This window comes from Amblyomma maculatum, chromosome 4, assembly GCF_055883805.1.
Source record: "Amblyomma maculatum isolate TAMU_Amacu chromosome 4, ASM5588380v1, whole genome shotgun sequence".
In the NCBI taxonomy this organism is placed as follows: domain Eukaryota; kingdom Metazoa; phylum Arthropoda; class Arachnida; order Ixodida; family Ixodidae; genus Amblyomma; species Amblyomma maculatum.
The window spans coordinates 145,396,350-145,420,484 of NC_139347.1; positions in this window are offsets into that span (position 1 = coordinate 145,396,350).

Genomic DNA, 24,135 nt, shown 5'->3' on the forward strand with positions numbered 1-24,135 from the left:
TTTTATAGGCTCCTCTTATGATAGTGTCAATGACCCTTTTATCAGTGAATCTAATTTCGTGATATGGGAGCCCGTAGGTAATTCTGCTAAAGACTAGGGCCTGTACAAGGCGTAGGGTGTCCTCCTCCCTCATCCCTTTCCGGTGGCAGGTCACCCTTCTAATCATTCTGGAAATTTGGTTGACTGTAGTTTTGAGTGTTTTGATTGTATAATCCACTCTCAAATTGCTTTGCAACCACAGCCCCAAAACTCTGATCTTGTCCTTCTCTTGAATTATCTGGTCTCCTAGAGAGAGCTGAATTTCTCCTGGGGACTTGTAATTTCTTCTGTGTAGCCTGATAAGTTCGGATTTTTCTGGGGAGCATTGAAGACCACTCTCCCCGGCAAATTCCTCGACTAGGTCTATAGCGGCTTGCAGAGCTTCTTTTTGCGCCAAGGATCCCTGAGTAGCCCAGATGGTGATGTCGTCCGCGTATAAAGTGAAGCCAATATCAGTGCGGGTCAACAGTTTTTTTGCTAAATTTATCATTGCTATATTAAATAGCATTGGAGAGATTATTGAACCCTGCGGTGTACCTTTGTTCGGCATGGGTACTTTTGGTGATCGGATCTCTCCAATTCCTATGGTGGCTGTGCGATCTGAAAGGAAAGCCTTCACGTATTTGAAAATTTTCTCTCCGCAGTTGATATTGTTTAATTCTTGCAATATGCTTTGGTGGCCAATGTTGTCGAATGCTCCTTTGAGATCTAGTGCCAGAATGAAATTTTCGCCTTTTCGGGGTATGGTGTTGATTACCTCTTCCCTAATCCGGAGGAAAGCATCTTGCGTGCAGAGTCCCTTGCGAAAGCCCAGCATGCAGGAAGGAAAGATGTTGTTTTCGTCGATGTAATTTTGGAGCCTTAGGTGGACTACTTTTTCATAGAGTTTTCCCAGGCAAGAAGTGAGAGAGATAGGACGGAGACTCTCCAGAGCCGGTGGCTTTCCAGCCTTTGGTATGGTGATGATATCCGCGTGTCTCCAAGCTGATGGGACCTGTCCCTTCTCCCACAGTTCTTCGTTGATGTACTTCGTTAGGTCTTGCAGATGTTCGGTGCTTAAGTTCCTAATCATAGCGTAGGTGACTTTGTCTCCTCCAGGGGCAGTGTTTCTTGTAAATGTACGGGCGGTTGAGTAGACCTCCGCCAGTGTTATGGGGGAGTCAAGGGAGGGGTTTGGTTGACCCGCATATGAAGTTTGGCAAGCCGGAGTAGGGTCTCCTATGTATTTCTTGTGCATGGCGGTGATCAACTCTGCATCTGTGCCCGGGTATTTATGGGCTATGGTGTGGAGGGTTCTTCTTGTGGCCGTTTTGGTTTTTGATGTGTCTATCATGCTTCTTAATATTGACCCTGCTTTAGCCGTGCTTAGGGTACCTTTCAGTGAATTGCAGAGATCTGCCCAGTTTTGCTTGGCGAGCTTTATAGCATACTCTTGTGCTTCAGCCGTAACCTGTGCTATCTTCATTTTAAGTTTTCTATTTAATTTTTGCAATTTCCAGCGTTTTAATAGACTTTTTCGGGCTTCCCATAAATGTAGGAGATGTCTGTCTACTTCTGGGGTTTTTGTCGTTGTGTTGATAGTCTTGGTCGTTTTTGCATGAGCATCCTTCAGACTTTGAACCCAATCTTCAATTGTTGTGATGCCGTCGTGTGGCCGTCTAATTTGTCTGAACTTATCCCAGTCTGTTATTTTAGTAGAGCCAATGTTCCTTTTCATACGGGTTGTCATTAGGGATAAGCTAAGGATTTTGTGATCGCTGCCAAGTGTTTCTTCTAGATTGGTCCAGGTGCAATGTCTTATGTTTTTGGTGAAAGCTAGGTCTGGGCAGGTGTCTCTGCTTACACTGTTTCCTATTCTAGTGGGGGACATGGTGTCCGTCATAAGACAGAGGTCCAGCTGCTCAGCCGCTTCCAACAACTTGGTTCCCTTCTGGGTGTCCTTGTGGTGGCCCCATGCCGTATGTACAGCGTTTACGTCCCCCATAATAATAAGGGGGTTCGTTCCCGCTATGCGTGTGCATTCCAGTAAAAGTGGCTTGAAATCTTCGTGCGTGTTGCTTGGAGGACTGTAAAGGTTTAGAACAAACACACTCTGCTTTCTTCTTTTTTGAGAAATGATCTCGATGAGAACTTGATTAATTTCACTGAAGGGAAGGTCGTGCGGTATGACTGTTAGTGTGGGGGCCACTAGTGTAGCTATTTTAGGTGCCGTGTCATGGGTGTATGTGAGGTATCCTTTGAGGTATGTTGTGCATCCTGTTTCTTGGAGACAGATGACGTCCGGAGGTATCGGTTGATTTTGAATAATAATCTGCAGGGAGCGGCGTTTCCTCTTGAAGGAGCGACAGTTCCACTGCCAGAGCTCTAGGTGGTTTGGTTGCCGGTTAGGGGAGGCAGCCATCAGCGTTACTCGCCACTGACTCGCAGTCGCTGAGATCTGTCATGCCAGCGGACCTTCGGTGGGTTTTTAGTCGAGGGTCATCGGGGATTCCCGTGCGTTTTCGCACCCCCTGAGTTATTATTTGGATTTTCGAATTGAATTCTACTTGAACTGCCGCAAATTGAGTTTGAGTGGCAATTTGTTGGTCTTGGAGTTGTTTGGTTAGTTGTGTCATGGTCTGCTGCATTTGAATAATCATTTGTTGCATTTGAGTAAGAATGCTTGGTGCGTTTTCTTGAGTGTGAAGTCCGAGAGTTTGCGTAAGCGTTTTCTGCCGTTGCGTTTGGAGTACACTCGCCTGTTGAGGTTGAGATGCGGAGGTGTTTACAGCATTTTGTACCGGTTGTGGCTGTATCGATACTATTGATGAGGGTTGGGGGGCAGTTTGCTTCTGACCCATTTGTAGCAGTTGTTGTAGTTGTTGTTCCACCTTATTAAGGCGTTTCTGTTGTTCTGATAGTTTTATTTTCAGTTGTCTATTTTGCTCCTCGAGCCTAGTGCAATCCTGGCATGGACCATACCCATTTAGAGCAGTGGGAGAGGCAACCTGAGCCCAGCTTACCCTTTTGCTGTCGTGCTCTAGCTTGTCTGGCGTCGCCCCTATCGCTTCTGGTGGTCCCTGCTGGTTGGGCCTGATCTGTTGTGTCTTCTGTTGGGAATAGTAGGCTGTCAAGTCCCGTCCCTTGGATATCGATCGGGATTGGGGTCTCTGTTTCTCTGTCAGCTGCTGTTCCTCCTCCTCCGATGAAAACCAGCGGCGCTCCATCGGCTTGATCTGCTGATCTCTCCGGCTGACGTGCTGCTTGGGGGGCTTCTGTTGCTGATTGTTATTGTTTTGTTTAGCTTTGTTGTTGTAACGTCCGATATGTGCCCTGAGGCGCTGCTTGCAGGCCTTGTCTCCCGTTGGGTGGTTTCCCTGGCAGGCCACGCACTTGGCTTCACAGGTGTGGTTTTCCTCTGGTTCATGAAGGCCGCAGTTCCGACATACGTTGGCGTTGGGTGTTGGGCAGACATCCGCTCTGTGGCCTGCCTTGAGACAGTCTTGGCAGATCTGTTGGGTTGGTCGATATGGGTAACATGCCGTCTCTCCCCCGTAATAGATGACGTAGCGGGGGAGAATGGGGCCTATGAATGTTAGCACTGCCGTGCGAGACTTTCCCAACATTCGTGCTTGAACGAGCTCGACCCCTTGTGTGCGTAGTCGGATGTTTGATAGAAGCTCCTCTGATGGTGTGTTTGGATCTACTCCATGAATAACTCCTCTGATGACGTTCTCAGGCGCCGCCAGGTAGACGTTGACTTCGTGAGCCTTGTTTTCCAAGGTCAGACTCTTGATGTGCCGTATGGCGTCCGCAGTCTCGTCGTAAGGAGTGCTGACTATGATGATGTTCGATCCTGTGCGGGGTCTCACAATAAATTTGGAGAAGTCGCACAATTCCGGGTTGTTGCAGGCAGCCACGATGGCTCTTGAGAACTGGGTAGGAACAAATTTTCTGACTTCCATGCCCTTCTTGGGTCTTATTATCACCTTATAGTCCGTTTTAGGAAGGGGTGGTAATTTCCTCCCCTTCTGAGACGTTGTTTGATCCATAGCCGGCTGTACTGGCGATGCTATCGTCTTCTTCGGTTTCACGACGGTCTGCAGCAAGTGTGTCGGGGGAGCATAGATCTTTCCTGCGATCCCGACTTGTTCGCCTCTTGCTAATCTTTGACGATTCTTCTTGCATATGTTTACGTGCCAGTTGGAGTAAAGGTCATCCGGCGTCCAGGCATGACCCTCTTCCAAGTCATTAGAAGTTTGGATTTGGACGTCTAATTCCATTCCCTGGTGTTTAGCAGAGTGAGCTGGGTTAGCGGTTGTTGAACACAGACCACTAGATCCCGCTTCGCCTTGGTCTAAGGTATCCATGCGCTCTGGATCGGCATTACTAGGCCTCGCATCGCCTAGCATGGCCGCCGCCGACGAGCTTCAAAAGCCCATTTTGATGTCCAATAAAACACTCACGGGTTTGAGAAAGGCCTCGGTGAATTCCGAATGACTTCAGGAAGGTCCTCGAAACAAACTTTCCAGGATTTCTTGGATTTTGCAGACAATTTCCTTTCTTGTTAGCCGAGCCCAATCGAAGTGCGTCCGCTCCCGTCCAAGAAGTGGAAGCTACTCAAGCGGATGGGATTTCGAACGTAGTTTCGGTTTTATCCAAACACAAGTAGTCAGTCATTTCAAAGTAGGGGAAACGATTTTTTTTTGTGTGATCTCGACGCATCTCCCGCATAGATAGCCGGTAATTTAGTAGGTACAACGAAAGGACTGAATACGAAGAAAAACGTTGGCCTCAGACCTAAGTATTGTGAATGCGAAAGTATATGAGAATCCAAACGAATGCGGCGGAATGCCGTGCTTCTTAGGTATAGAAATATTTCACATTAACGAGTTTAAAGAAGATGAATGTAAGATGCCATTCCATTTGGTTGGTTGGTTTGTGGGGTTTAACGTCCCAAAGCGACTAAGGCAATTAGAGACGCCGTAGTTGAGGACTCCGGAAATTTCGACCACGTGGGGTTCTTTATCGTGCACTGACATCGCACAGCACACATTTAACGTGGTTTTTCGACGAAGCTAAAGAAAGCGACGACCGCTTTAAAATGCGAGCCCGAAAACTTGTTGGTCGACTGCGTAAGCTACATGCAGACTGAGCATCCCACGTAATTTGTATTGTATTTAGTATATTTTCAGAGCCTTACAAATACCCGGCTTTTTCGTACGTCTAAAAAGGCCGGTAAGCAATTTCACCAGTTATCAGAACGCGCGCCTTCGTCGAAGAAAAATGCAAACAATTACTCTCGGATCCCTACATCATCAGTTGCGCATAGATTGTGAGAACATTATGTGGCCAGGCTTAAAAAAATTATTAAATTGTTCACAGGAAAGGAAAGGCTCAGTATCTGTCACACTTGTTTCGTGAACACCTGAGCCGCACCGTAAGAAAAAGGAGTAAGTGGGACTGAAAGCAAAATGAGAGAAAGGGGTACCATAGTGGAGGGCTCCGGAGGAATTTCAACTACCTGGGAATCTTTAACGTGCACTGATATGTTGTTGTTGTTGTGGCTGTAGGAAGAAGGAAACGAAAATGCACGGGCCTTCTACTGGCTCTGTAGCTGAGCCTCCTCCGCTACCTCGTGCGGACAAAAGAAAAAATAAAGAAGGAAGAGAAGAGGGTTTGGTTTGGCTTGGTTTGTGGGGTTTAACGTCCCAAAGCAACAAAGGCTATGACAGACGCCGTAGTAGAGGACTCCGGAAAGTTCGACCACCTGGGGTCCTTTAACGTGCACTTACATCGCACAGCACACGGAAGCCACTCCGTTTCGAGGGAGAGAGAGACGCGCGCCGCAACAACAGCCGTCGTCCACCACCGCTTCAGTGGCGGGTGCAGTGACAGCCTACAACAGATAAACATCGGTGGCTGGCTGGCCCCCGCCTCAAGTGGCGTTGACACACGTACGCCCCAGCCCCGTAGTTCCAGAAATTGCCACCCTTCACCCATGGTGCACTGACATCGCACAGTACACGGACGCTATTTTGTTTCACCTCCATTGAAACGGAGCCACCAGCGGTATCTCAATTATATTTTTGCAGAACTCCACGTGTGCTGTGAAAAAGAACTTCCCTGCGTCCACGTACATAATCATGTTCGTTTTATCTTCAAAAACACCAAATATTAGCAAGACGCCCTGTTTTGGGCTCTAGATTATTATACCATAATTGAGTCAAGAAACATACCGTTTAAATTGAAAATGTGAGTACTGCTGGACGCACGCTCGCGCTCTATAGGGTCGTGCGAGTGTAAATGACATCTGACAGAATTCATCTGGCAGGAAGGCGCACACCCCCGGGCTGATTGTGTGAGCCTTCCGTCGATGTTCTTTAATTTGTTCATTCAATGATCTTCCTCTTTCTTTTGTACATACCATCATCATCGTCCCGTGGCGCGGCTCCGGCACGCGCCTGGGTTTTGTCACCGGATTAAAACGCTAGACAAGGCATCGCTGGCCTTGCCATCACGACCTTGCCGTCTCAACCTAGCCTTCTTTCACAATATTTCTTTTACTTTACTTACCCTTTTGTTTCTCCCTATCACTCACCTCTTTGATTTCCTCTACCTTCTCCTCGCTATCACTTTATTTCCGCCGCCCCAGTTCAGGTGCTTCAGATAATAGGTAGCATATACCGAGGCTGGCAATCATCTTTTCTTTCCTTTGTACATACAATAAATAACCACTACAACCGCCCTGTTTTAGGCGCTAGATTATCATACCATAATTGAGTCAAGAAATATACCGTTTAAATTGAAAATATGAGTGCTGTGGCCGCATGCAGGGTCGTACCGCCGTTTGTAAATAGACATATGCGGTACGGGCTAAAATGGCCTTCGTTTGTAGGCTTCTTAGTAACATGGCTTCGCCGACATTATAGAGCTCTTGCCTGTGCCAAGGAAGCTGTCTCGTAGCCAGTGCTGTATTGGGTGCCTTGATACCAGCGCGCCGCTTTAGAAACCCCTTAGTGCTACATAGCAGCGTGACCTTGCTGCGAACTGAATAAATGTTGCCAGGGCAAGCTATATAGCACGCTTTTAAAACCTGCCTGTTCTGTAGAGAGTGCCAGCGCCAAATTGGTGTAATTTATGAAAACAAGGACACAACAAATAGCAGCGCTACTTGTCTACTCAATCGTTACGCCCCGCCGAGGGGGTGCAGCGGTAAGACGCCTGACTACTTTGCCTCAGTTCCCGGGTTGGAACCTGACCTCGGCGGCTGCGTTTCCATGGAGGCGAAACGAAGTGGCGGCCGTGTGCTGTGCGAAGTCAGCGCACGTTAAAGATCCCCAGATGGTCGAAATTTCCAGGTAGCTCTCCACTACGGCTCCCTTTCCCTCTCTCCACTTTCACTCCCACCTTCCTCCGTTCCCTTACGGCGCGGTTCAAGTGTCCACAGAGCAAGTGTGACAGATACTGTGCCTTTCCCTTCCCGTGTTATTATTATTACGTTGCGGAAATTATTGATCTCTGTTCTCTAGTGGGAAAAGAAGCATTTGAATACGTTTTTTTCTTTTTCGGTTTCTTTGTTTTTTTTTACGCCGCCTTCCAGACACAGAAAGAGTCATGTGACAGGTACTTCATCTTTTCAGTGTTGTAAAAAATGTAATTTTACATGATTTGTACAAAACGTGCCCGTGATTTTGTGTCAAAAATATTAATGAAGCCGCTTTTTTTTTTGTGGAGCGTAAATAGTCGGCCATACCATTTCATTTTTATTTACAATCCCTCTGCTGTGAATTTCGAGGCCAGTTTACGACAGGGATTTCAACCGATAAAATATGTACTTCAAATTGCATCCTCGTAACTTCAGGTGTCCAAGTAGTTACAATTAAAAAGCAATGATTATCCTCTATTTGCACAATATGGGCTGCCCATTCATGCCTTCTTGATTCCTACTAGAATGTCATTAACACGAGTATTTAGAAAATATTTTATTAGACACTATACATTGACATGTGGGATGACGAATGACCAAAACTGAAAAGGTAGACGGTTAACACAGGAAGAGATGGAAGGAAGGAAGGAAGGATGGAAGGAAGGAAAAACTTTATTTACCCCTATAATATTTTGGCGATTTTTGGGACGTCTTCCGAGATGTCTGCTTGTTGCACCCCCAAGTGTCTTCTGAGCCGACCTCGTTCAGCTCTACACAATGGTCGGTTGACCATAGTCCAGGGCTTCGCTGGATACTGCCGCCCGTTTGGCTCGCTGTACCAGACCTTGCTGGCCTTCGCAGATGTCGCTGGGCAGGTCTCCCATTACTCCGCACTCGAGTTTCGAATTTTGGGAACCACGTGTATTCATTTAACAGGCCCATGTGATGTGATATAGTGTGGGTTTTTCAACACTTTCTCGGGTTTGGTTTGGTTTGTAGGGTTTAACGTATCAGAGCGACTGTGGCTATGAGGCGCCGTAGTAGAGGACTCCGGAAATTTCTACCACCTGGGGTTCTTTAACCGGCGCCTTGCTTATCGTCTGCATCGAAAAGCGACCGCCAATTTCGCTGAACAACGAACGGTTTTCAACCCTCAACGTTTTTGTTTTCGCATATAGCTTTCTGCGGTGTCCTTTACCTAAGTAGAACCCTTTTCGTTAGCCTCCATATTTCAGCTCTGTAGGTGGCTACTGGTAGGTTTCAATCGATATACGCTTTCCTCTCGAGCGATTCCATTAAGCTGCTAGTCATAACATGCAAGTGCTTTCGAAATGCGCTCAATCCCAAGCTTATTGTCCGAGGTATTTTCCTTTCGTGGCCCGGATTTGCGGTTATCATTCTGGGTCAGGTGTCCACAGAACAAGGGTGATAGATACTGCGCCTTCCCTTTCTTGTGAACAAATTGTTATAAATATATTTCCTATTTTTAAGCTGCTTTTCTTTTCCCAGGCTCTTGAACATTATCTTAATCTCCTGCATATTAACTAACCTTTAGGCCTACCGTTCTTCTGTTATGTCTAATCTTGTCGTCAATACGTTGTCGTTAAGGAAGAAAAGCAACCGAATTAACAACTGAATTTATTGGTTTTGAAAAAAGGAGCGCTTTCCTACCTATATTTCATCCAAAATTCAGGTAGCGACTCCTTGTCACTCAGTCCCACTGACGCCTTCTTCGTTCTCCACGCACCCCGTGTCCTCGCCCCGAAGACCCCTTTTTTCTCTCAACTCGAGGCTCCGGTGTTGAACGAGGCTTTCCAGCAACCTCGAGGGGCTGTCGTGGTCCAGGGGATCTGACGGCGTTCTCCCGGAAGGGGCCAGGCAGTCATAAATTAGACCACCCGAGTGTCCGAAATAGCGGAGGCTGTAGTAAAAGCATTCCCCTCACGTAGAACCTTTTTTTTACGAACAACGTTCACACCACATTTCGCCTGTAAAAGCACAAGCGTTTCACTGACACGCATTCACTGCAAAAGCTTTTTTGGGTTTAGCACTTTTAGTGAACGACGCAAAGTTGTTACTCCGTGAAGGCACAATGTACACGACCGAATTAACCCATCGTGGCCAGGTAAGGTCGTCTTGACAATCATCTTCTAGAGCTGTCTTGGCTGTATCTCTTTGAATAGCCCAACATCGCCTGCCTAGATCTCCTGGGGGGGGGGGGGGGGTCACACTGGGAAGCAGCGTAACAAAAGCGGGACAAATACGAAATAAGCGCTAACAACTGGGCTTACAAAAGGAGTGTAAGCGAAATATACAGAAAAAGAAAGCACTATGTATACATATGAATTCGCCCAGATTTCTGCTTTACTCTTGGTGGAGTTTAGTTTAATGCAGCGGCGTGGGTAGTTGCAACTGTTTCAAATACTCGTTCATCCATTGCCGCCAGAATATGCGCCGGATTCGTGCTTTGTTCGTGAACATTTGCCGCAGCGTCGCGCCAGAAATGGCATTCACTTCGACAAGCGGAACATGTCGCAGTGCGGTTAGCCTTCTGCCGATGAGAAACGAGGCCAGGCAAAGAGGATGAGGTTCGTTCACTTCGGTGTGCACGTGCGTCAGTGGACGCGAACTAAGATGGCTTCCACTTAAGCTAGGGTCGTGACGAGCTGTTCAAAATTGAGACAGCTTCTTCCGATCACCTTTTTCGGGATTTATCCGCTAGGGGGCCAACGGAAGTGCATGTGCTTCGTGTGGGCTCCGCGTTTCGAGCACCTGCTACAAGGGAAAACACCCGGATACGTCGACTGCGACACACGGACAAGAATCGCGAGTGTACGAGGCATCTTTCAAGACCTTATGTACGGAAATCGGAGCTCGGGAGACCGAGCTCCGACTTTTTAAATCCAGCGTCGCTCCGGAGCCCTTGCTTACCCGAACGCCAGGCTTAGTGCGGCGCGAACGCCACGGCGGCAGTAATGGATTACGCCGTAGTTGGGACGAACGCCTCCCCAGCCGAATTCGAAACACCAGATTGGAAGACAATTGTTTCTTACCGTACCAAGAACCCCAAAGCTGAGTCATTAACACCTCAGAAGAAAAATGAGCAGTCCGAGAAACCGAAGGCGAAACCTCTCCCTCCGCTACATCCCAAGAAACCGCTACCCCGACTCCCGGAGAACCCTACTGAAAAACCAAAAGTTCTACGGGGCAATAACCTCATAAAATCTCATTTACTCGCATATAGAGTCTCATAAAGGGCATATCATTATCATAAAATATCGTACATAATTTATGATAATGTACAAGAAACTATGACAACTTATGCAATTATATGCGACTTGTACGTGATTTCTTATGTGAATTGAGTGAGATTGTGTGAGAAAATGTGAGGTTATTGCCCCTTACAGATTTTTCAGTAGGGAAGGACTATAAAATCATCTACAGACCAACGGGGGGCGTAGACATCACGCGCTACACCAAAAAATCTATCAGACAAGCGATCGCAACAGCGAGCGGCGTCACCGCGTCCGAGGCCGAAAACGACCAATCTAGAACCAACTCTGCGAAAAATGTGATCACCATATCGACGCCGGTGCAGGCAAACGCACTACGCTACATCGCAGTCAAGCAAATCAAAATTGAAGGCAAAGACATTGTTAAGACGTCGTACATCGCCCCACCCCGGACAGGGTCCTGCAGGGCATTATCTATAGGGCTTACGATGGCGAAACGCACCAAGAAATGATGACCGAATTCCGAAAAAGAAACCCTGCCATCGTTCAAGCACGCACCATGGGAAGAACATCAAAGTCCCTCCTGCTTCACTTCGATGCGGACGAACTCCCAGATAGCATCGTCTACTTCGGAGTCCTGTACCCAGTTGACCCCTTCATTCCTAAAGTATAGGCGTGCACAAACTGCAGAAGAGTCGGCCACAGAAGAGACGTATGTCCGGAGCCACCGCAACAACGGTGCCCGTACTGCGGCAACCAACACTTGAAAGAAGTCTGCGACCCGGTCTGCATTATCTGCGGAGGAGGGCACCGCACAGGCGATAACAGCTGCAAGAAGCAATTTCAACGACACCAAAACGTCGGAGCACCAATCAAGACCCAAATCACGGACATGTGACGACCCAACGTCTACCGAAAGGAAGGACCGCTCAAGCTCCTTGCCGTCCTTGGACAGTGGACGCAGCAGCAGCCGTAGCGGACGGAGCAGCAGCGGCGGACGCAACGGAAGCAGCAGCAATGGAGGAGGCGCCAGCACCAGCAGCCGGACTCAGAGCCCCGGGTCGAAACAGGTGAGCTGGGCAGGAGTGGCCTCTCATGGGAAGGGGATGGAGCTGCAGACATTAAAGTCTAAACTAGATCAGGCACTCCACCACATTCAAATTCTCACGGATCGAATCAGACACTTGGAGGAGCAAAATAGTAAACTAAAAGCACCCGCCATATCTAAGGACCCACCTCCGAAACCACTCCCATTGCCGGAAGTCACAGAAATGGAAACTGCTGTGACCGCCTCAGTCGAAACCCCAGTAAGCGTAGTTAGCAAGAAACAAACACCTCGCAAAAAACGAGCAGTAGCAGCTGACGTAAGAAATACCTTAGTGGAGGATAGAGTCCCAAAACTAGAACAAAAAGTGGATGAGCTAGCCCAGAAACTCCATAGTCTAACCCAAAGAGTTGAAAATTTAACACAAAGACTCGAACAACACATACAGGATGTAAATCACAAGTTCGGAGTAATTGACACCGTTTTACAGGAAATTCTACACCGGCTTCCCCCTTCAGCTCAAGGGGCGCCAATCGATCTATCCCAGCAAAATGGCCAATCCTAAAACTGTAACAATTTGGCAGTGGAACTGCAGGTCTATCCGCAACAAAAAAAAACAAATCTGCAGTTACACGGTCAATCGCAATCCGAAAAACCTGACGTTATAGCGATTCAAGAACCCATAATGTCTCGACTAAAACTGCCCGGGTACCGGGCGGTTCTGCCATGTCACATCAAAGAACAGCCTTTAACCACTACGGTGGTACATAGAAATCTTACCGTGGTTAACCACGAGATTGAAAACGTAGAGCTCGATTGTATATTAATTGAAATTCTGCCTAGCAGAAGAAACTCCTCTTCTCTGTTCGTACTAAACGCATACAGCCACCACAGGGCACTGGCCGGACCAGCGAAAGCCGCTATACTCAAAACCCTCCTAATCGCAGGCCAAAACCCAACCCTAATTGTGGGCGACTTCAACGCTCAACACGTGCAATGGGGACACGCAACCATATCCAGGAAAGGAACGGCCCTAATGGATTTTATCCAGCAAAGAGGGCTCACCCAATACACTGACCCCATGCAACCTACTGGGATAGGCAACAGCGTGACCAGAGACACGTGCCCGGACCTAACGATGGGCAAAAATCTCCCAGACTTAAGCTGGAGCAACACCAGACAAAATCTGGGAAGGGACCATTATATCATAATGTCTAAAATCACCTTTGCCAATTTCAAACCCCAACCCAAAAAAAACAAAATCACCGACTGGGACAAACTTAGGACTATCCGCGACCAAAATAACGAACCAATCATCGACTTAGAACACTGGACACAGACCCTCCTATCGGATGTGGAAAAGGCCACTAAGGAACTAGTACATGACTTAGGCGTAAATACGGTTGACAGCCAACTTACGCACATGTGGGAGGCAAGGCAGAGCCTAGAAAAAAGATGGCTTAACCAAAAATATAACAAAAAGCTTAGAAAAAGGATCGTCACACTCACGAAAGAAATTCAACACCACACCGCAGAACTAGCGAGACAGCAGTGGAACCATATCTGTGAAAATGTGAATGGCAATCAAGGCACGAGGGAGACGTGGAATCTTCTGCGGCATCTCCTTGATCCGGAATCCAACAAAGCTACCACTCAAAAGGAAATCACAAAAATTTTAAACATAGACCCAGGCACGGATCAAGATATTATAGACACGCTACAGCAGAAATACTTCTGCACAACCCGTGAGAGGAAGTCCCTGCCCGATTTTAAAGGAGAGCCTAACTCCATCCTGGATGCTGACATACCAATGGCGGAAATAAGAGCAGCCCTCTTTAAGGTACGTAGGACATCCGCCCCAAGAGAGGACGGCATTAACAATAAGACACTCAGAAATCTAGACGACGCTTCTATCACAGCCCTCGCGGACTTTGCGAACGAGTGTTGGAAGGAGGGAAAACTCCCAGCGTCTTGGAAACATGCCATCGTTAAATTCATCCCAAAACCTGGCAAAAAGCTCGCGCTCGAAAACCTCAGACCTATTTCGCTTACTTCTTGCATAGGAAAACTGATAGAGCACGTCATACTAGACAGACTCCAGTCCCACATGCAAAAAGATAATCTATATCCAAACACTATGGTCGGCTTTAGACCACATTTATCAACACAAGATACGATGCTAAGACTAGCAAACGAAGTCCTATCTCATGAGCAAGAAAGAAGTACCAGGGCAATCCTAGCCCTAGATTTAACCAAAGCCTTTGATAATGTTAGACACAAAGCAATCCTAGAATCTCTTTCACTGCTGAATGTAGGCGCAAGAACGTTTAACTACATCAAGGACTTCCTCTCCGATAGGACGGCTAAAATTCAAATTGGCACGATCAAATCCGACACCTTCACTTTAGGAGATAGAGGAACTTCGCAAGGATCGGCCCTCTCCCCCTTTTTATTCAATATAACCCTAATCAAAATGGCACACCAACTCACAAGAATCCGATACCTAGAACACTCTTTGTACGCGGATGATATCACCCTTTGGACTACCAAGGGGAGTATTGGCACGATACAAGATACGCTACAACAAGCGGTAGACGTAGTCGTAGAGGAGGCGCAAGCCGCGGGACTCGCGTGTTCCCCGCAGAAATCTGAATTACTCATTCTACACCCAAAGCGTCAAAAAAAGAATAAAGCGCCTGCGATCAAAATCTACGCGGAAGGTGCAGCCATCCAAGAAGTGGAAACACTAAGAATATTGGGAATGCTGATACAGTCAAACCAAAAAAACGACACTATTTAAGAAACTGAAAAACACTGTCAACCTAATTTCCCTCCTCCTCAGACGAATCGCGAATAGGCGTGGAGCAGTTAAAGAAGCTGAGACCAGGAAACTAGTAGAAGCCTTCGTTCTTAGCAGAGTTATCTACTCTACACCTTACGTCACCCTCACAGTTAGAGAAAGAGACGACCTGGATTCACTAATTAGGCAGTCCTATAAAATTGCGCTTAACCTCCCTCGTCCTACCCTAAATGAAACACTACTAAAGTTAGGAATTCATAACACCTTAGCGGAAATGATGGAAGCACACCTCACCGCACAATACGAACGATTATCAAGCACTGAAACGGGACGTTTCATCCTCAAAAAAGCAGGAATACAATATGAAGGCACCCGGGCCAACACTTTGCGGATTCCAAGACATGTGCGCGAGCAATTAATAGTCCGTCCTCTGCCTAAAAACATGCATACAGAATACGATACGGACAGAAGAAGGGCTAGGGCACAAAAATTACACGAAGGATTTTCAGTACAGAAAGACACGGCGCACCTGGACGTGGCAGAACATGCGGACAGAGATGCCTTTTCCCTGGCAGTTGTCGATCATCGAGGTTCTCCCCTCGCATCGGCGACAATCAATAAAACAAAATTTCCGGAGGAGGCCGAAGAGGCTGCCATAGCTTTAGCCATTACCTCCACCACTGCCAAATACATCCTTAGCGACTCTAAAACCGCAATTCGAAATTTTGCAAAAGGAAGGGCCCACTCCGCAGCCATCAAAATCTTACAAAAAATCTCCCATACCCGCCTTATCACATTGATCTGGGTCCCTGCCCATTCGGACCATCCTGGGAACGAGGCAGCGCACCAATTTGCCCGAGGATTCGTAGTTAACCGGGAGGTGCGCTGCCCTGAGCTCAGGTCGGCCAGGGAGCGGATGACAACCTACAAAGAAATTACTACCCACTTCAAGAAAGAAAGACAAATCTTCCCAGAACCACATCGATCTCTAAGTAAAACACAACAAGTCACCTCGCGGCAGCTTCAAACAGACACTTTCTTTAATCCGTACATGTGCTCCATATGGTTCCCAGAGCAGTTCAGCCCTGTCTGTTCTCTCTGTGGACATCAAAAGGCAGACACACCACACATCCTATACTCATGTAATCAAGACAAGCACAGAGTCTGCAGCTCTCTACCCAATCCCAGTGGGAGGCCACGCTGCTCAGCTCCGACCCGGAGGTTCAACTCCGAGTCACGGAGCGGGCTGAAGAGGTCGCCGAACGACATCGTCGGTCGCCCACCTGGCGTCCGCCCTAGAAGAGGAGCCCACCGCGGGGACGGGAACGTCAACCCACCCCGTGCCTACGACCTCTTCTTTAAATAAAGTTTACAACCACCTCCATCACCTTTTTCAAGGTTTGCTTGGTCAAGCCGACAAGTCGTTCGTAAAAGCCACCCTACTGCGGGGCACGCTCCCCTATGAATGTCACATTGCACTCGATTATTGGCGAAGTATATTTATGGCGTATATTTAGGTGCAGCGGTAGCGTAGCGGTAGAACATCCGCCTCGCATGCAAGAGGACCGGGGTTCAAATCCCGGTGCCGCGCAATTCTCCACCAGATGAAAGAAAAAAAAATCCGTGTGTTGATGGAATTGCATAAACAGGTTTGGGGTGCGACCTGATGCCGGTGAACACCTCCGGCAACGCACTCCCTCACCAGAACAGGAGTTGGTCACCCTTGTGCAGTAATTGGCCGCAACCTCCTCTGATAAGCTCCATAAAACCCCGGCCCTCAGTCACCAGCGGCTGCGGAACAACTGACCACGGCGGCGGTCAGACCTGTGACGCAGCAGGGGGTGCTAAGAAAGTCTGGCTCCGCTGGACAGGCCGCCATTGGAAACTGACCCTGGCAACGCTTAATGCTAGAACCCTAGCTAGTGAAGCTAGCCTAGCAGTGATGTTAGAGGAACTAGAGGAACTAGAGGGCATGAAATGGGATGTCATAGGGCTTAGTGAGGTTAGGAGGCCGAATGAGGCATATACTGTACTGAAAGATGGGCATGTACTGTGTTATCGAGGCTTACCAGAGGGGCGACAACTAGGAGTAGGTTTCCTTGTCAATAAGTATATAGCGGGTAATATAGATGAATTCCATAGTATTAATGAGAGGGTTGCAGGCATCGTAATTCGGCTTAATAAGCGGTATAAACTGAAGGTTGTACAGGCCTATGCACCTACATGTAGTTATGATGACCAGGCAGTTGAAAGGTTCTACGAAGATGTAGAATCGGCAATGCGAAAAGTAAAGACGCGGTATACTGTACTAATGGGCGATTTCAATGCCAAGGTAGGGAAAAAACAGGCAGGAGACAAGGTAGTAGGTGACTATGGCATTGGTTCTAGGAATCGCAGGGGGGAGTTACTAGTTGAGTTTGTAGAGCGCAATAACTTACGAATCATGAATACCTTCTTCAGCAAACGGAAGAACCGGAAATGGACATGGAACAGTCCTAACGGAGAGACTAAAAATGAAATCGACTTCATAATGTGTTCAACCCCCGCCATTATGCAAGATGTAGAGGTAATCGGGAAAGTGCGACGCAGTGACCACAGGATGGTGAGGTCCCGAATTAGCCTAAATCTGAAGAAGGAACGCAACAGATTAGTAAGAAAGAAACCCATCAACGAATTAGCGGTGAGGGGGAGGGCAGAAGAGTTCCGGATCTCGCTACAGAATAGGTTTTCAGCTCTAACTGAGGATGGCGACATTACCCTAGAGGCAAGGAACAATAATTTCAGAGATATCATTACTGAGAGCGCGGTAGAAGTAGGCCGTAGGATAGTTAGAGAGGAAACCGGTAAGCTGTCTAAGGAGACGAAAGATTTGATTAAGAAACGCCAGAGTATGAAAGCTTCCAATCCAACAGACCAGATCGAATTGGCCGAGATATCAAAGCTAATCAATAAGCGCAAGGTGGCTGATATTAGGAAGTATAACATGGAGAAAATTGAGCATGCTGTAAAAAACGGGGGAAGCCTTAAAGCGGTAAAGAAGAAATTGGGCATAGGCAAAAACCAGATGTATGCGATAAGGGACAAGGCGGGCAACGTCATCAATAATATGGAAAAGATAGTCAAAGTAGCCGAGGAGTTCTATACAGATCTCTACAGTAGCCAAAGTAGTCAGGACCGTGATGAGATTGGCGGTAGGGAAAAACAGTCAGGCGTTCCACCAGTGACGAAGGACGAGGAAGCCCTAGAAACTATGAAAAGGGGGAAATCAGCTGGAGAGGATCAGATAACTACAGATTTGCTGAAGGACGGGGGGGGGATATCGTGCTAGAAAACCTGGCCACCCTGTATACGCAGTGCCTGGTGTCATCGACGGTACCAGAACCATGGAAGAATGCAAACATTATCCTCATTCACAAGAAAGGGTACTCTAAGGACCTTAAAAATTACAGACTAATCAGCTTACTGTCTGTTACGTATAAGGTATTTACTAAGGTAATCGCTAATAGAATCAGGACAACCTTAGACTGCAATCCAGCAAAGGATCAAGCAGGGTTTCGGAAACGGTACTCTACTATCGATCATATCCATACAATCAATCAGGTGTTAGAAAAATGCTCGGAATATAACCAGCCCTTATACATAGCATTCATTCATTACGAAAAAGCATTTGACTCAGTTGAAACCTCTTCGGTGATGCAGGCATTGCGAAATCAGGGGGTAGACGAGCCATACGTGAAAGTGCTGGAAGATATATATAGCGGCTGCACAGAAACCGTAGTTCTGCATAAAGAAAGTAACAAAATTCCCATAAAGAGAGGTGTTAGGCAAGGAGACAAAATCTCCCCAGTACTATTCACAGCTTGTTTAGAGGAAGTATTCAGAGACTTGGAATGGGAGCAGTTAGGGATAAGGGTAGATGGAGAATACCTCAGTAATCTGCGATTTGCTGATGACATTGCCTTGCTAAGCAACTCGGGGGATGAACTGCAAATAATGATTGATGGCCTAGACAGGAAAAGTAGAAAGGTAGGCATGAAAATCAATATGCAGAAGACTAAAGTAATGTTCAACAGCCACGGGAAGGAACAGCAGTTTACATTAGGTAGCGAAATACTGGAAGTAGTAGGCGAATATGTCTACTTAGGACAGGTAGTAACCGCAGACCCGGACCACGAAAAGGAAATAACGAGAAGAATACGATTGGGATAGAGCGCATTTGGCAAGCACTCGCAGATTATGACTAGCAGCTTACCGGTATCGCTCAAGAGGAAAGTATACAACAGTTGCATCTTGCCTGTACTCGCCTATGGGGCTGAAACGTGGAGGCTAGCCAAGAGAGTTCTACTTAAGTTGAGGACAACCCAGAGGGCTATGGAACGAAAAATGGTAGGGGTAACATTAAGAGATAGAAAGCGTGCAGAGTGGGTCAGAGAAATAACTCAAGTTACCGACATTCTAGTAGAAATTAAGAAGAAGAAATGGACATGGGCAGGACATGTAGTGCGAAGAGAGGATAACCGATGGTCGCTGAGGGTAACAAACTGGATTCCAAGGGAAGGAAAGCGTAGCAGGGGGCGGCAGAAAGTTAGGTGGGCGGATGAGATTAAGAAGTTCGCAGGGGTCAAGTGGATGCAGCTAGCACAGAACCGGGTTAAGTGGAGAAATATGGAAGAGGTCTTCGCCCTGCAGTGGGTATAATCAGGCTGATGATGATGATGATGATGATTTAGGGCGAAAACCTTTAACGGCTCACCGTTGTTGTCAGCAAAAGTGTCATGCTTCTGCGGTGCTTTGATTGGCTGATGTGGAGAGGACGTAATGGAGGTCTCGACCATTCACTGGGCACTATCTTTTGGCTGGCGCTGCCAACCCGCGCCTCTCCTTTCACATAGGAGGATGATATCATAATCAGCCTGCCAAGACCCTTGCATTGACGTTACTCCTAGGCCATGCAGACACGCTCCTATGCTTCGTTAAAGCGGGGCTTTATATGTTGGCTGGTAGCTTACGCTATCTAGTCATACTGATTCAGGCGTCCGTATGACGCCTCCTCGAATGCCGCACCACAAAGCCTATAAAAGCAGATGCAGTAAAACCACGAATCAGCGAAGTTTGAAAGACTTTCGCCTCATCACATTTTAGTAGTCCAAAGTGCCACACAACTTTTTTGAACTTATCAATTCTAATACGAAGGAAGAAAGATGAGGGGGAGGAAAGGCAGGGAGGTTAACCGGTATGAGAAACCGGATTGTTACCCTACACTGGGAAAAAGGAGTGAGTGGATACAAAAGTGGTGGGCAATAGAGGGATGCGTGAATCCAGTATAGTCACATCAAAGCCATATCACGCCCCATCACGTCGCAGTCATATCAAGTCACTTAACAGCAAAATCCCAGCCTATCGATCAGGGTCGTGGGTTTCATGATGCGGAGCAGTGCCTGGGCGGCCATCACCGACGACGATCGCCGTTGGCTAGTGACATAGAATCTTGATTTCAGGCGGTGGTCATCCATCTAGACGCTCCAGCGGACGGCAGAGACGCTATCTGTCCGCACTCTATATGGGCACTCACAAATAATGTGGCTTATAATCCCGTCGCACCGGCAGGTTGCACATGCAGGTATTTGCCACACCTTTCAAAAAATAATGAGCTTATGAATGCTACACTAACCCACATGCGGCGCAGCAAAGTTTCTTCACGTCAGGGTAGGCCAGGTGGACTGCTGGAGCTGCAGATCAGGGTGGAGGGAGTTTAGGCCGCAGTTTTCAAACAGACCAGAATTCCACAAGGAAAGCGTGTGTTCCTGCGGAAGTGCGCGAAGCCTGCCCGCTGCGTCAGCCCTGTAAAAGGGGATGAACCTCACAATCGCCGTCTTGGTGGGCTGTTCGCGCGATCTCATCCGCCCGCAGAATGCCCGCTATGCCGCTGTGTCCTGGAAGACATGTTGTAGATGATGTCAGGTCCTCCATTTATGGCATAGCGATAAAGTCTTATTTTTTCGACGAGTTGCTCATGAGCTCTACGGCGAAGAGCAACTTTTAAGGCTTGCGGGACTGCTTTTGAATCGTTATCGCGCGTTTTACCTATAGCCGCAGGTTGTTTAGACTGCAGGAATCTGTAAAAGAAAAACTATCGAGAATTGCTTATAGGTAATCTGTCTACCCGCTGTAGTCTTTTATAGTGATTGAAGAGCTGCTCTCATTACAGTCAGCGTTGTGGCGCCGGTGAGAAAAAGTAAAAAAAAAAGAAATTTGTGATCAGAACTTCCGACTTCCATGCTAACATCAGGACAGAGAAAACTAGATAGAAAGGTTAGATCCAGTGCAGAAATAGCTTGTCTTTGGAGGTGCGTTGGCTCATTTACTACCTGAGTTAGCGAAAATCTAAACAATGTACCCAGAATCTTTTCACATTTTGAAATTTCGTTACTTCCAATTGTTAGTTTGTCTATTCCATACGTGGTAAGTCGAAATCGCCTGTTAGGATGAGTTTTGTGCGAGCGTTAACTGTGCTATGCAGGTAGTCGTGTATCTCAAGAAGATTATCAAGTGGTGCAATCGGTGGTCTATATATAGCGCCCAATAGTACTAAGTTGCCTTGAACTTTATTAGTGCACTACACACTTTCATGATTTAGTACACCACATTATTTCTGGAAAGGAAAAGTATTGTTTTATTGCAATGACTACACCACCACCTCGCCCATAACGATCTAAGCGGCTCAAAGCGTAAGAGTTTGGAACTATTTCTGAGTTATGGATACCCGAATTCAGCCAGGTTTCAGTTATTACAACTAAATCTGGTGAGTACGTTAGCAGCATGTCCTCAAATTTTTCGGTTTTGTTCAAATACTTCTAGCATTGAAGTACAACAATGTAAGTGGTACTGGAGCCTTTTATCAGTCATTACCTCTCACGGCACATTTGGCAGACTCCCACTCGGGACGTTTAAGCAACATTCGTTTGTTTTCGCTTTTGTTCCAGATGTACAGGTATTCGGTTATCTTCAGTTTAATAAATATGGAAGCCACCTTATCACCGTTGCCGCGATTTCTCTTGGATGATTGCCAAAGCTTCTTGCGTACTTCAGGAACCGGTAGAGAATAATCCTCAGAGGGCGACAATTTGCTATCTCTTAGTTTGAAACAGGTTTGAAGCATTTTTTTTTCGAGACGTGGACGTGAGACCGGTCGTCCACGATTTTGGTTACTTTTTCAAGACGATGTATACGCTCTATAGACCTAACTTCAATGCCTTGTGTGCCTGTAAATATTTTATCCTTGACCTGTTTTCCAAGATCCGCAGTGCTCTCGCCTTCGTCTTCTATGCCGTAGATGATAATGTTGTTTCTGCGACTTGTGTTTTCAAAATCAAGTTTGCTGTTCATTTATTCTAACTGCTTGTGCATAGCACTCAAGGTTTCCAGGCATTTGTGTACCTTCTCATTTTACAGCTGGTGTGAGGCAAGGCTTGTTGTAATTTTCAAAAGCTGGGTTTGTACACTTTGGAGACTGGTTTCGTAGATAGCCTTGGAAGATTTTATAAATGTCAAATGTTAGAAACTTTCTTCTATTTTGTCGGTATTTGTACCAGGGTTTTCCTCTACATCCCCACTGAGCTTTAACAGCAAACAAGTACCTCGCAACAAATCTCTCACGCATTGAACAATAAGGCCAGTGCTTGGCTGCACAACCAGACAAACACAATTGTTTCTTAGCGTGTCAGGACAAGGTCGTTATTTACCAATCTGGACGAAGTAAAGCACGAAGTTTAGCATCGTATACCGGGTGGTGCTGCCAAGCCCACTGGAAGGCGTTGAAGGATGGACAGGACCTTTATGTGGCTCCGATGATGTTGTCGGGGTCGCTGTAGTGCCGAAGGAATGTACCTCACTGCGCAACGCTCCACGTGTGGTAGATATGTCATATGCAGCGCAACTGTTGGGTGATCAGGCATGCGCTCCGGTGGCATTGCCGATGTCACCGCGCAGGCATAGGACTCGATTGATGAATGATAGGCACTGGTGGTTTCGAGGAGTCCTAGCAAAACCTGGATGAAGTGAAGCACGAATTTTCAGATCGTATACCGTGCGGTGCTGGAAAGCCCACTAACGCGTAACTCACGTGTGTGGGCTTCCGGAACTTGCGCGTAACATAAGCGTAACTTGGTAATTCGTAGCGCGTAATTCGCGCGTAACTTGCGAGCAAGTTGGCGTCAGCAAGGATGGTAGAAAATAATTGTAACGAGCAATGCGAGCATCCGTTGCTTGCTTATCAATGAAACAAATCCTCAAGCGATGAGCAAAAATTTACAACGTAGAAACGTTGTAGTCTTCCAAAACTATGGCGTATCCTTCGATAACTCTTCTCATCCGCTGGGAAAGACATGGGGAGTTGGATGGGACAACAAGTTGCGCTCAAGTATAGGGTCTCTTCACCATGGCCGCGATATGCGTTCTAGGCGGTTGCTATACATGGTTTGTGAAAGAATGCGTAATGTAAATAAGTCATGATTCTAAATGTGTCGGTATTCTGGCGGACAGCAAACGCAGGCATTTTAAGAATTGTGAAACCAACGCTCTCTGCACAGCGGCCATAGGTTGCCGTTCTCTGAACGCGGCAGTAATATGGGCAGCCGAAGTCACAGTTGCGGAGTGCAAAAACCACAGCAAGAAGGTATAAACAAGCTACTCACAAATGTGCTGCAGACAGATTGGTGTGCACCAAGGAACACGTACATATGATACTTGCTACTGCAACACGATTTCTGTGAATGCCTCCACTCTTAACCGCCTCTCACCTCTAATATGCTTTGAGTTGCTCGTTTCTTGACCCTCGTAATTACGTGAGTGAAAAAAAAAATACGACACAATAGACAAGACGTTTTGTCCGTAGTGTAGTCTTGTTGCGCTTTTATAAGTACTTGTATGAACGAACTAGTCCCCAAAACATATTACCAGAATTCCTTTGCACAACAGTTGGCTCTTGGAGGCAATTCTTTCACATCCATCAGTAATTATCGCGCACATATAATTAACCACGTGCCGTGCTCTTGTACTCGGATTCTTAAAAAGGAAGGAATGGTTGCCTTCTGAACTCCTCGCTTTTTTTGTGTTTGCGAAACTTTCCCTCGCCATGTTAGGAAACTCTGCCGGAGTTTGAGGTCAGAACAATTTTCTGAGACTCTGTGCGCGTCGCCATTATGAAGATTCACTGTCGGAGAAATCTAGCTGTCCAGACGACCAAATTTATGTGGAAGCGAAGTCGCAGTGTTTGAGAAGACAACCAAGAAAGTCACAGACGGCAGTACAGCGCTTCAGGCTCTCCGTGACATTCAAATTCAAGTTGATATTGTGAGATTCTGAATGAAAGGGACGAATTGCAGTATCGAGCCACACTTTATGATACACGAGCTTTTTTTATTTTTGTGTTAGAATTTCCTCTATAGGTCGAGTCGGAAGACAAGGCGAAGTTTCTCATGGGTGACCGCAGGACAGTACCTTACCTTCGAAAGACTCCAGGGTTGGACCACGTACAAAGATTATTATTGCTGTTGTTGTTCTCTAAATTATTGCAAATACCCACACAAGGGGATCGGCCAAGAATTGGGGT